The sequence below is a fragment of the Thunnus maccoyii genome, chromosome 5, assembly GCF_910596095.1.
Source record: "Thunnus maccoyii chromosome 5, fThuMac1.1, whole genome shotgun sequence".
Lineage (NCBI taxonomy): Eukaryota > Metazoa > Chordata > Actinopteri > Scombriformes > Scombridae > Thunnus > Thunnus maccoyii.
The window spans coordinates 10,371,882-10,382,875 of record NC_056537.1 but is presented as its reverse complement, the minus strand read 5'-3'; the positions used below and the strand labels follow the sequence as shown (position 1 = coordinate 10,382,875).

General features: G+C 42.4%; 1 pseudogene; it reads right to left on the bottom strand.

Moving 5' to 3' along the window:
- Positions 1-5,567: 5,567 nt before the first annotated feature.
- LOC121897306 lies at positions 5,568-6,817 on the bottom strand (annotated as a pseudogene).
- Positions 6,818-10,994: the final 4,177 nt, after the last annotated feature.

The following is a 10,994-nucleotide window of genomic DNA, read 5'->3' as shown; positions in this document are numbered from 1 at the left end:
TCTCCTTCAATCATCTTGGCTCATAAAACTTGGGGAGGAGGGCTAGCAGGCTGTGTTTTCAGGGCTGGCTACACTGCTATGGGTGTACTGACTCGGACTAATGCTATTCACGCCTCACATTTGCTCGCCAGGTCTTATGAAAAGGGATGGCCACGGCAGCCTTTATGGGACACACAACAAAGGACCATCATTCATCAGGCAGCAGAACACCGAAGAGTGGCAGAGTTTGGGTTCATCCTGCTAGCATTCAGCTGCCTGCGTTCGCTAGCATCATGTTCAGGCCTGGTTGTCTTTTCAAATGGGATCTGTAATCTTTTTTTTTCTTGGGAGGTCATGGTTGCTTTATTTCGCTTTCTTTTTTTAATCAGCTGCTTGCAAGTTAAGAAAAGTTGATGAGGAGAAGCTGAAATGTCAAATTTCGTCTTGTTCTGTTTGTAAATTGGATCTGTCCTGGACAATCTTCACATGTTACTGATGGTGTGTGTGTGTGCGTGCCCTATGACGTACTCAGCATTTAGTGGCAATATAGATTTATTGTCGTACTCCCAGGTCACCAAGCCACTATTAATCTTCACCTTTCCTTGGCTGTGCCTTCACACAAGGGCAGAAGCTTTAGAGGCCTGTTGGCAGCTCACAACAATACCCAGAATGCCGCTGGGCCTTGTCAGCCCATCCTAATTTGTGGCTGTGGTCCTGGGGTTGAATTCAGCCTCTGCTGGCTGCTTGACCTGCTGTATTCTGTTGGCGGATTAGCAACATCTTTTAGTCTACACGCAGGGCAACACCAATGGGCTGATACACAGCCTGCAATTACACAGCAGGAAAGGCCTGCTTAGACACACATACACATGCATGTGTGCACACACACACACACACACATAAATGTGTATAGATGGATATATGAATAGTTGGCTGAGGAGGGAAAGAGAAGCAGGTGATGGCGGTAGACTGCTTTGAAGAGGACTTAAGACAGAGAGAGGGAGAGTAAAGGGAAAGGGAAACTGTCTCAGTGTGTGTTTTGGGGTTTTGTACTTACACAGTGGGTATTCAGTCTACATTGTGTACATGGAAATCAATGTATCAAGAGGCTGAGCAGCAGCTTATAGAGATGGCACTGTACCCCATCACCACATCAGAATGCCAACAAATGCCAGACAAAGATAAAAATGGACAAAATCTTCCAAGAAATCACATCACAGGGTGTTATTCAGAGAATATGACCATGCAACTGTTCTATAGTGTCTGGGATTTTATTAAAGAAGCTCAGCAGTGTTGAATTAAATTGGTGTTTAATTACTTTTGACTATTCTTGATTGTGTTCATGAAGCTTTTTTTGTATTTTATAAATGATTTATGAATAAATTAACTTTATAATAACATATACCAATTAATTGCTGTCATCAATAACTTTTATCAGTTAATAAAACTTGTATTAAAATGCAATGCAATACACCAATTTTTAGATAAAGGTCAGTTTATGTGTTATGAGGAATGCTACCTAACCTGTGCAAACAGTTGTAAACTGTTTTCTGTGGCTCTGAAGGAGTTTTCGAAAGTTTGGGAAAATTAGAGATGATAGATTTTTTAAGTGAGTTAAAAAAAAAAAAACTGGGGCATGGAATTTCAAAGATGTCAACATTTACTCCAACACCACTTTAAAATGTCTTTATTGAGTTGCATTGTGGGAAATATAGGCTTCAGCATTTTTTGCTGACACATAGTTGTGACAGAAGTCATAATAATTCTTTTATCTGTCTCTTGTAAATCCCCCTACTTTATGGGAGTGGAATTTTTTTCTGTCCAGGCTGTGTCAGATTTAAATAAAATATTCTTTTTAATTTTAATCTTAAATTTTTAAATTAACTTGTGAAAGTTTTTCATATGGACGTTTTGCTTTATAAACCTGCAGTTTTTCATGCTTAAGTCATTAATATCATGGTGGGTTGTCAGTTTTCTCGCCATTAGTAACTGTAGTGGAAATTATAGTAGTAGCAGTGGTGGTGTTAGAGGAAGCAGCAGTGATTGAAGCTGTCTTATTATCTCACTGCAACAATAACATTCATTGATAAAATAAAGTGACAAGGCAGCTAGAAGACAAAATGCAGTGCTCAAAACTTCTCCTGAACTGTACACACAGATGCATTTGCACAAAGACTGAAAGAGAAGACCTAAACATAAATAACAACAGGCAGATATGCAGCAGGTCAAGCGCAGATCAGAATTGGCAGTGCAGCGCAGTATCTTACAATGCACACAAAGCCTTGAACGATGGGAATAGGGAAATTGGCAAACCTAACATGGTCCCCTGCCATCATCCCTCGCTCCCTCCCTCTGTTTCACAACAGATGCTATGTTCCATGAAGACACTGTCAGCTGCACAAGAATGGGCCGAAATTTGTCGACAATGACGGTGGGGACTGGAGGACAAAAAAAGGGACAAAAAAAGAAAAAAAAACCTTCTCAAAGTCAGCATCTGAGTTAACAATGACGACACAGCACCGGGGAGGAGGGTAGTGTGCGAGTGTATGCACAGACCTCTCTCCAGGAATAGGACCTATCGCTATGGAAACACGCCCCTACCCCTCCCCACTACTATTACTATAGTATACACATACACGCACACACTTGTCAGCTGCAGCCCAGGCGCTGTCTGAGCCCAGATGGTGGTGAACTGCATAACTCACTTATCTGTCTCTGGCCTCTAAAGGAATGCTTAAAGGCCTCTCCAATTCCCAGTGGACGTCACCAAAAACAGAGAGGGAGAGGCACGCCATCTGCTCCCAGACACCATGGGCACCCCCCTTTCCTGTCCGTCCCCCAAATTCATCCCCCTTTTTTTACCTTCGACCCCCAAAAACCTTCTTGTGGTCCCTGAGACGTTCCTAGAGAGTCACCAAGGATGGGAGAAGGGCACTGAGGTGATGGTTTACTGGGATGAATCAGCATTATGTGCAATAAATTCACCTGAATATTGACATTATTTTGGGACATTGGTAAAAATGAACAGGGCTTTTTCTTCCTGTTGAACTATTGTCTAGCTCTTTAACTGATGAAATTATGGTAAAATGAATGACACATGGCAATGTCTTGTACACTGTGTTCACTTATTTTTTATTAAAAACATCTACTTTAATAACAAACATAGTGTAGATGAGTGGTTTCTGACATTTTTGGTGAAAAAAAGAGTGATTATTCTTTCTTAGACTGTTTCAATTTAACAATTTTAGTGGTCTTGAGAGGTGAAAATATCCAGTATTTCACAAGAAGAAAAAATAAATTATTTTTTATCTTGCCCCTTTAATCTTCTTGTGACCCCTCAGATTCATTTTGGGACCCCATGGGGGGTCCCGACCCCTTGCTTTGCAACCACTGGTGTAGATGTAGAATTATCACTTTCTGCTCAAAAAGAGTCCAGAACAGTCATTCGTTTCTAAATTATAAACATAAGATGTATTTAAACTGGATACGTCATAAACAAATGCTGAAGTCCTAACCAAGGTACAGCTAATTCATCTTCCTGTCTGTCTGAATCTGAATCTCTAATTTTAGCAGGGAAATAATGTCATTCTTGACTGGTGTCTGCACATCATGCACCAGTGCACCATGTCTTGTATGAAAAACGTCTGAATAACATACATTCCTTTTTATACAAATATGTACAAACATCCCCGCTTTCACGCTCTATAGGCACAAGCCAGTGCTGAAGCATAACCCAGGGACAAAGAGACTTTGCATACTTTGCTCAGGGACAGCACAAGCCAAGGGTCACCAGGTTCAGTCTATACAACCTTCTGTGCAGGAATCCTCACACTGCTCAGGATACTTTGCTGACTGGGGATTTCCAGAAATACAGTATTTACGCCCACTTTTCCGTACAAACGTGCTGGAAATAAATGAGAATGTGTGAGAATGTGAATGTGTTACACCTCTTACAAAAGAAATACTGGAAATACTTCTGTGATTTGCTATTTCAAAAGCATGAGATTAAAATTTTACAGTCGCTTTCAAGGCTAAGGTTTGCTGCTGGAAAGACATGTGAGAAATCGAGATGTAAGAACTCAAAATAAAGAGGAAAAGAGACATTTGAAAACACTTTTAACGGGGCGGTGAAGGTACCAGCATGTTTCACCTTCATCACAGTGCCAACTCTTTACTCTCACTCCTTAACCCCCGATTAAATAGCACACCCTTCTCCACCTTAGTGCTCATTGCTACGCAGTTTAAAGAGGTTTGATGGAATCAGGCGAGTTTTCCACCACCCACTGAGTCAAGTGTGGCTCAGGTGTGTGTGTTCACCACATGTGCCGTGTGCATGCTGGTGTGTGGTCTGTCCAGTTCGTGTGAGCATAATCAGATGCGTTTCTAGTCTTGTGCGTGCATGCATGTGCGTACAGATACAACAATGAATGTAACTTTTCACAGGCTGATAAAAAAGATGAGGCATTGAGAGAGAAATATAAACAAAAGGGAAAAGAAAATAAATGAAAGAGAGAATAGGGGAGAGAGAGACAGACAGATAGGGACATGGACTTGAAGCAGTACTGGAAACCACAAATAAGACCAGGTACTGATGGTAGGTTCAAACTTCTTGGTGTCTGTAGGAGGATGAGATGCATTAGTATAGGTGTCGACCTGTAAGTAGTGTGTTTGTAAAAGCCAAAATATACTTTCTCAGGACAGATTCATACAATGCAACACCCATTGTATCAAAAAGGCCTCATACTCTTTCAGTTATTGTCTTGCCCCTCTTCAAAGGTGGGGATCACTGTGAAGGAATGGGTGTAAGTAGTTATTAAAAACTTAAAATTAAAATGTGGTCAATCTATCAGGACAGATCAGTACCGGCTGTTGCACAGATATTGATCCCGAATTTTTTTGCACTCCTTTTGTCTCTTTCCTGAAAACACTCAGCCTCTCTGTTGCTGTCAGCACAGTGGTTATCAGTGTAATTAAACAGTGACGGGGATGATGAACAGTAGGCATGACTGCTGGATTCTCTGTTTCAGAAAGTTACAAAGATTGAGTGAAGCTGACCCCCATCCTGTCTGAACTTCTAAAAACCAATATTGGCATAAAGAGTTTGAAAGCGTGTCTGATAATTTGGTTACTGGTGTTATCACTGTGCAATTATGCATTTCATTTTTCTTTACAATACAAAGAAAAACCAAAAAATTCTGTGTCTTTATTAAAGATGTCTCAGTCCTCAGTTATTACATACATCTTATGATGCACTTGGACACATCATTAGTGATGTAACCTGGGGTCATTGGGTGTTTTGGATCTTTCAACAATCATATCCCTTGCCCAGGCAACTCAGGTAGGGCTGATCATTGTTTTTGATGGCTTTCTTACTGTGCAGTCCTGTGATGCCAAGGAGCTTCAGGGCCCTGTAGGAAGACTGGCCAGCAAAGCCTCTGCAGCCCACCTCAATAGGACGCACTGTGCCTACCATCCCTGCTTCCGGCACTCGCTAACAAGGTCTTCATAATTGGCCCTCTTTCTCTCATAGGCCTCCTCCACCCGGTCTTCCCAAGGAGCAGTCAGCTCCAGCAGGACCACTTGCCTTCATGTTCTAGACATCAGGACCGTGTCTGGCCTTAGTGTGGTCACTGTAATGTTTGAGCTACTTCCCCAGGTTGACTTTCAGCTGCCAATCCCATGCAGTGATGAGGAGCCTGCCTGACACCCTTGCCTGAGCTTGTGGTTTCACCCCTACACCAGCAGGGGCCACAGGAGACACGGACGGATGCCGTGCTGGTAAATCGAGGCCTTGAATTTCCCTGACAGCCCTGATTTGTCCAATGCCATCAGCCAGGACTCCAAGTCCCAGCAGGTTGACTGGAGTGATGCAATGTCTTTCAGGGTGCTATCAAAGACCTTGCCTAGGATCCTGATTGGCTACTCGGTAACAGACAGGATCTGGATGCCTCCTAGGGAGAAGCAGAACTTATGCGTTACCTTCCCCTGTTTCAACACCAGTGCCCTGGATTTTGCTGGCTTGAAGCACATTTGTGCCCATGTGATGAGTCCCTCAAGGCCTTGGAGGATTCATCTGTATCCAGGCACCAAAGTATTTGTCACCATCAGGTCATCCATGAAGACTCTGATGGAGGGGCAGTCGGACTCCAGACTTGGTCAGGGGGCCTCTACACTCCACTTCTGCTGACATAACCAGCATGTTCATGGCCGTGGTGAACAAGATAACTGAAATGGTGCATCCTGTGATTATCTCCTTCTCCAAGCAGTGCCATGCCGATGTTATGGGTCCAGAGGTGACTCTCAGACTGAAGCAGTTGTAATAATCCAGAATGAGGTCCCTGATTTTTCCTGGAACATGGTGGTGGACAATTGCTACTTCCACTAGCTTGTGGGCTATTGATTCATAGGCTTTGGCAAGGTCAAGCCCCAGGACTGCCAAGTCTCCTCTACCTTCACATGCCTCCCTGATGAACTGGGTGACAACTCCTGTGTGTTCAAGGCAACCAGGTATGCCTGAGACGCCCCCCTTCTGCACTGAGGTGTCTATAAAAGAGGTCTTCAGGAGGTGCTCTGTCAGACGTTGGGCAACAAAACTGAAGAATACCTTGCTTTCAACTCTGAGGAGTGTGGATGTTACTTGAGTTCTCCTCCTTTTGGGATCCATACTCCCTCGGCAACTCTCCACTGCTGGGCTACCTTCCCCCTTTTCCAGATCACCTTGAAGACAGTGCAAAAGCCTGGGGCACCTCTTGTAGACCTTGTACAGCACTCCCTCAAGCGTCCCATTTTTGCTTGATGGATCTTCAAGCCATGTGGGTTTTTGCAGACCTTGCAGCATACACAAAGTGCACTCATGGTCGATATTCCGTTAGCTTGGGTCATTGCCTGTGTATCAGTCCATGTGGTGTTCTCATACCCTCTTGGGCACCCATGGGTGTACTCCATTGCTTCTTAGCTGCAGTTTGGGATGCTATCTCTTCCTGCCCTGGCTGTAGTCTCTGCTGCTGTTGCTATACTATCTGTGGTAGTCATCTAGCATGTTCCTGAATGTCACTGGCTAGGCCAGACTGAGCTAGTTATTACATACATCTTAGGATGCACTTAGACACATCATCTGTGATGTAACCTGGTGTCATTGGGTGATTCGGATTTTTCAACAATTGTGTACCCTCACCTAGGTGACCCAGCCAGGGTTGATTAGGACCTAGCTTGAGTCCAAGTGGCCTGTGTAATCCATGGATCTCCCCTCTTGATCCATAGCCTTCTGGATGCCTTATCTGCAGCATAGGTGGTGTTTTTGACGGCTTTTTTACTGTGCAGTTCTGTGATGCCAAGGAACTTGAGGGCTCTGTAGAAAGATTGGCCAGCAAAACCTCTACAGTCCACCTCAATAGGGACGCACTACACTCGCCATCCCTGCTTCCGGCACATGTCAACCAGGTCCTCATACTTGGCCCTCTTCCTTTCATAGACCCCTTCCATCTCTTCCCAGGGGACAGTCAGCTCCAGCAGGACAACTTGCCTTAATGTTCCAGACATCAGGTCCATGTCTGGCCTTAGTGTGGCCACCGCAATAGTTTTTGGGAACTTGAGCTGCTTCCCAAGGTTGACTTTCAGCTTCCAATCCTGTGCAGTAACAAGGAGTCTGTCTGACACCCATGCCTGAGCCTGTGGTTTCTCCCCTGCCTTGATAAATGCAACGGCTTGTCTGCTGGGTGTGGTTGTTTGGTTTGGCTGATCCCCATGCAGATGGAATTGGATACTGCGTTCAGGACTTGGTTGTGATGCCAGTGATAGAGTTCCCTCTCCTTAGCTTTCAGGCAACAGCTGAGGATGTATTTAAGTGATCCTCTTCTCTGACAAAGGGGGCATGCTGAAGTCTCAACCGACTCCCAGCAATACAGGTTGGTTGGGCTAGGAAGAATGTCAGACACTGACTGGATCAAAAACTCGATCCTGAGTGGCTCTGCCTTCCGGAGCTTGGGCCAAGAGATCTTGCCTTCCAAGAACTTTCTTTCTCAGACCTTCATGGATGATGGACATTTCCTGATGAAGGTCTAAGGATTAACATCATTAATAAAGTGAGTACAAGTGATAATAGTAATAGTATGTCCACAGGCACTGATAACATACAAATACTACTGTAAAGATTTCTAGTTTTAGTCTATGTGAGTAATTTCAAGCAGCAAAAATTGAGTTTACATCAAAAAGAAGTGATAAGTATTGCACATGTGGTGATGTGGCACATCTGACACAAAACTATATTTGGTAATTGACAAATTGACACAGGAGAAACAGCTTGAATAATTCTTAATACTGCTTGTGAATTAGAGCACTTTCATTCCAGCTCTATCAAATGTAAAAATGCACTTAAAACATCCCCTCTTTGATTTTCTTAGTTATTTCAAGAATTTTCCTTTTTTTAAAAAAAAAAATGTTGTGATTTTTCTTGTTTACTCCTAGTATTGTTGATAATTTCCTACATTTCCAGCTTTTAACAAGCCCAAAGAAAAGCCTTGAGAGAGAGAGAGATGTAGAAACTGTGGTAAAAATCATGAGAGTAAAAATATTTCCAGTCACATTCTTTGGTTCAGAGAAATTATATAAAACAACTTGATGCAATTTGATGTTTACCCCTGATGTTACAAGACTGTCCTCTCAAGAAAAACACAAAAATCAGTCATACTGTATCTCTACAGTCTACTGACAAAGCCCTCTAGCAGCCATAGTAATTGTGACTGGAGCAAAGGGGGAAAACAGGTGACGTTAATATACAGTGACAAAGTCCATGTAGGGACGAGTCATGGTGAATAAAGGGGTCAACAAAATATCAGACTTTCACATGAGACATCACTGTTCATTTCCTGTTTCCTAGCACAAGTCAATATTGTTTAAAAAAAACTGACCACAATTGTTCCCTCACCTTAACCACACGGTTGTTATTGTAACCATGACCGTGAGAGCCACATTTTAACAACTTGTTGGATGTGACTTTTCTAATTCTAAACTCCATTATTGTGATGGAAATATTCCTATGACATAATAACCACTACATGGCCTTGCATATTTGCAGACTACATCAGCCATTCTTTCAGTAGACAGGTTTAAAATCATGGGACTGCCAAATTTTAAGCAAGCTGCAGGCTCATTTAAATCCACTGTGTTTTTACAGTAGATTCAACAACAAACATTCCCTGTGTTAGAAAAGCATTACTTCTGATAGATAAATACTTAGTAAAATCTCAGGTCATGACATAAGTCTTCAACAAGTCTGGACAACCACTTCCATCATGTGGCCTCACAGCACCACCAGCTCTGAGCAGCTTTTCGTCAGCCACTGACAAAACGTGTGGAACAAATGGCACCAGCCAAATGGGGAGGCAATAAGGCGAGGGGCCCTTGGTTAAGTGTGTGTGTGTGTGTGTCTGAGCGTGCGTGTGCGGGAGCGTGTGTGTGTTGATAAAGTGTACCCAAGCAGACAGGACGTGGTGTGTGTGGATTTTGCAGAGTGAATGGCGATTGTGTGTTTTCAAAAGAGAGGGGGTGTCTCCCTGTGTGAGAGTGAATGTCGGAGCCCTCTGTGAGTGAGGGCGTGTGTGTGTGTGTGTGTGTCTGTGTGTGCACGTGTGTGTGTCACAACAGGCCAGGGTGGGTGAGAAAGAGCAGTCTGTCGGTTCAAGTATGCCCCCATGTGACTGTTATGAGAAGTAGAAGGTCGAGACGAAAGGATGAAAGTCTTCTGGTTTCTTCCAAATCATCAAGTTAGCAGTAATTTCTTTTTAAATACCCATGTTGTGACATTCATAATGTTCAGCTTTTATCGAGACTGTCAGATGTGTTGATGTACAACTCAATGGACAATTTTGACTTGATAGTGATTCAATTATCTTCCCTCCCCTTCTTCTTCTTCTTCTTCTTCTTCTTGTCTGTTTGCACAAATATTGATGGGTGATGAATTAAAGGAAAAATTAACAGAAAGTTAGCCTCCAGAAGAGCTTCAACGCACTTTGGCACAGATCCACCAAGTCTCTGCCATTATTCTAAAAGATAGGTCTTCATTGAATGTTTTTATGTCTAACACAAAATTCCTCATATGTGCAGTTGCGTTGAGATTTGGTGACTGAAGAGGCCATTACTCATGATTCACATAATTTTTTATACGCATGAAAGCCTTTAGTGACCGCTCCCTTGCTCCCTGTTTGAAAGGATTTGCATTTGTTATGTTTTTCCACACACTTATTCAAAATTTTCCTTTTTCTTTTACTTAATTCATCCGTCATCTGTCTTGTTCTGAGACTTGTTCATGAGACATGTTCCTCTTTGCCAAATCTGTTGCAACCCAATGTTGGGGAAAAAAAAATAGTTAGGCCTACTTCTTTTTTTTTTTTTACGATCAAGGTCTTATCTTCAAAGTTTTGCCCATTATTATACTCTCTTTGCTCTGTCTCACTTCCTCTCCTACACACTCACTCATACCCCCTCCTCACACACACATGCACACACACACTCTCTTCTCTTATAGGCAATATTTGTATTTATATTTTTAACAGAATAATTTATTACATTACTTATGTTCAATACAGCACTTGCTCACCCAATGTGCAATATAATGTATATTTATATGTATATTTTCATCATTATCGACTCTCTCCCAACTTACTCCTCTCTCTTATCTTCCTCCTTTTTTACAATAATATTTTAATTAGAACTTTAATTGGAACTAGAGCTGGAAGAAGTCAACTTTCGCTGTCTTTGATGTTGCCACCTCTTGTGTTATGGTGCACGTGACAATAAAGCTCTTGAATTTTGAATCTATTCCTATTGGTTTTACTCACCAATTTTACTACTATGATCTGGGATTGCAACAACATTGCTAGAACCAAAAGAAGACAAGCAGTCAGTCAATCTGCCTTAGTGGGTAGATGGAAGATTGAGAATAATAATAAAATAATACATTTTATTTATACAGTGCTTTTTAGAAACAAAGTTACAAAGTGCTTTACACAATTGGACCA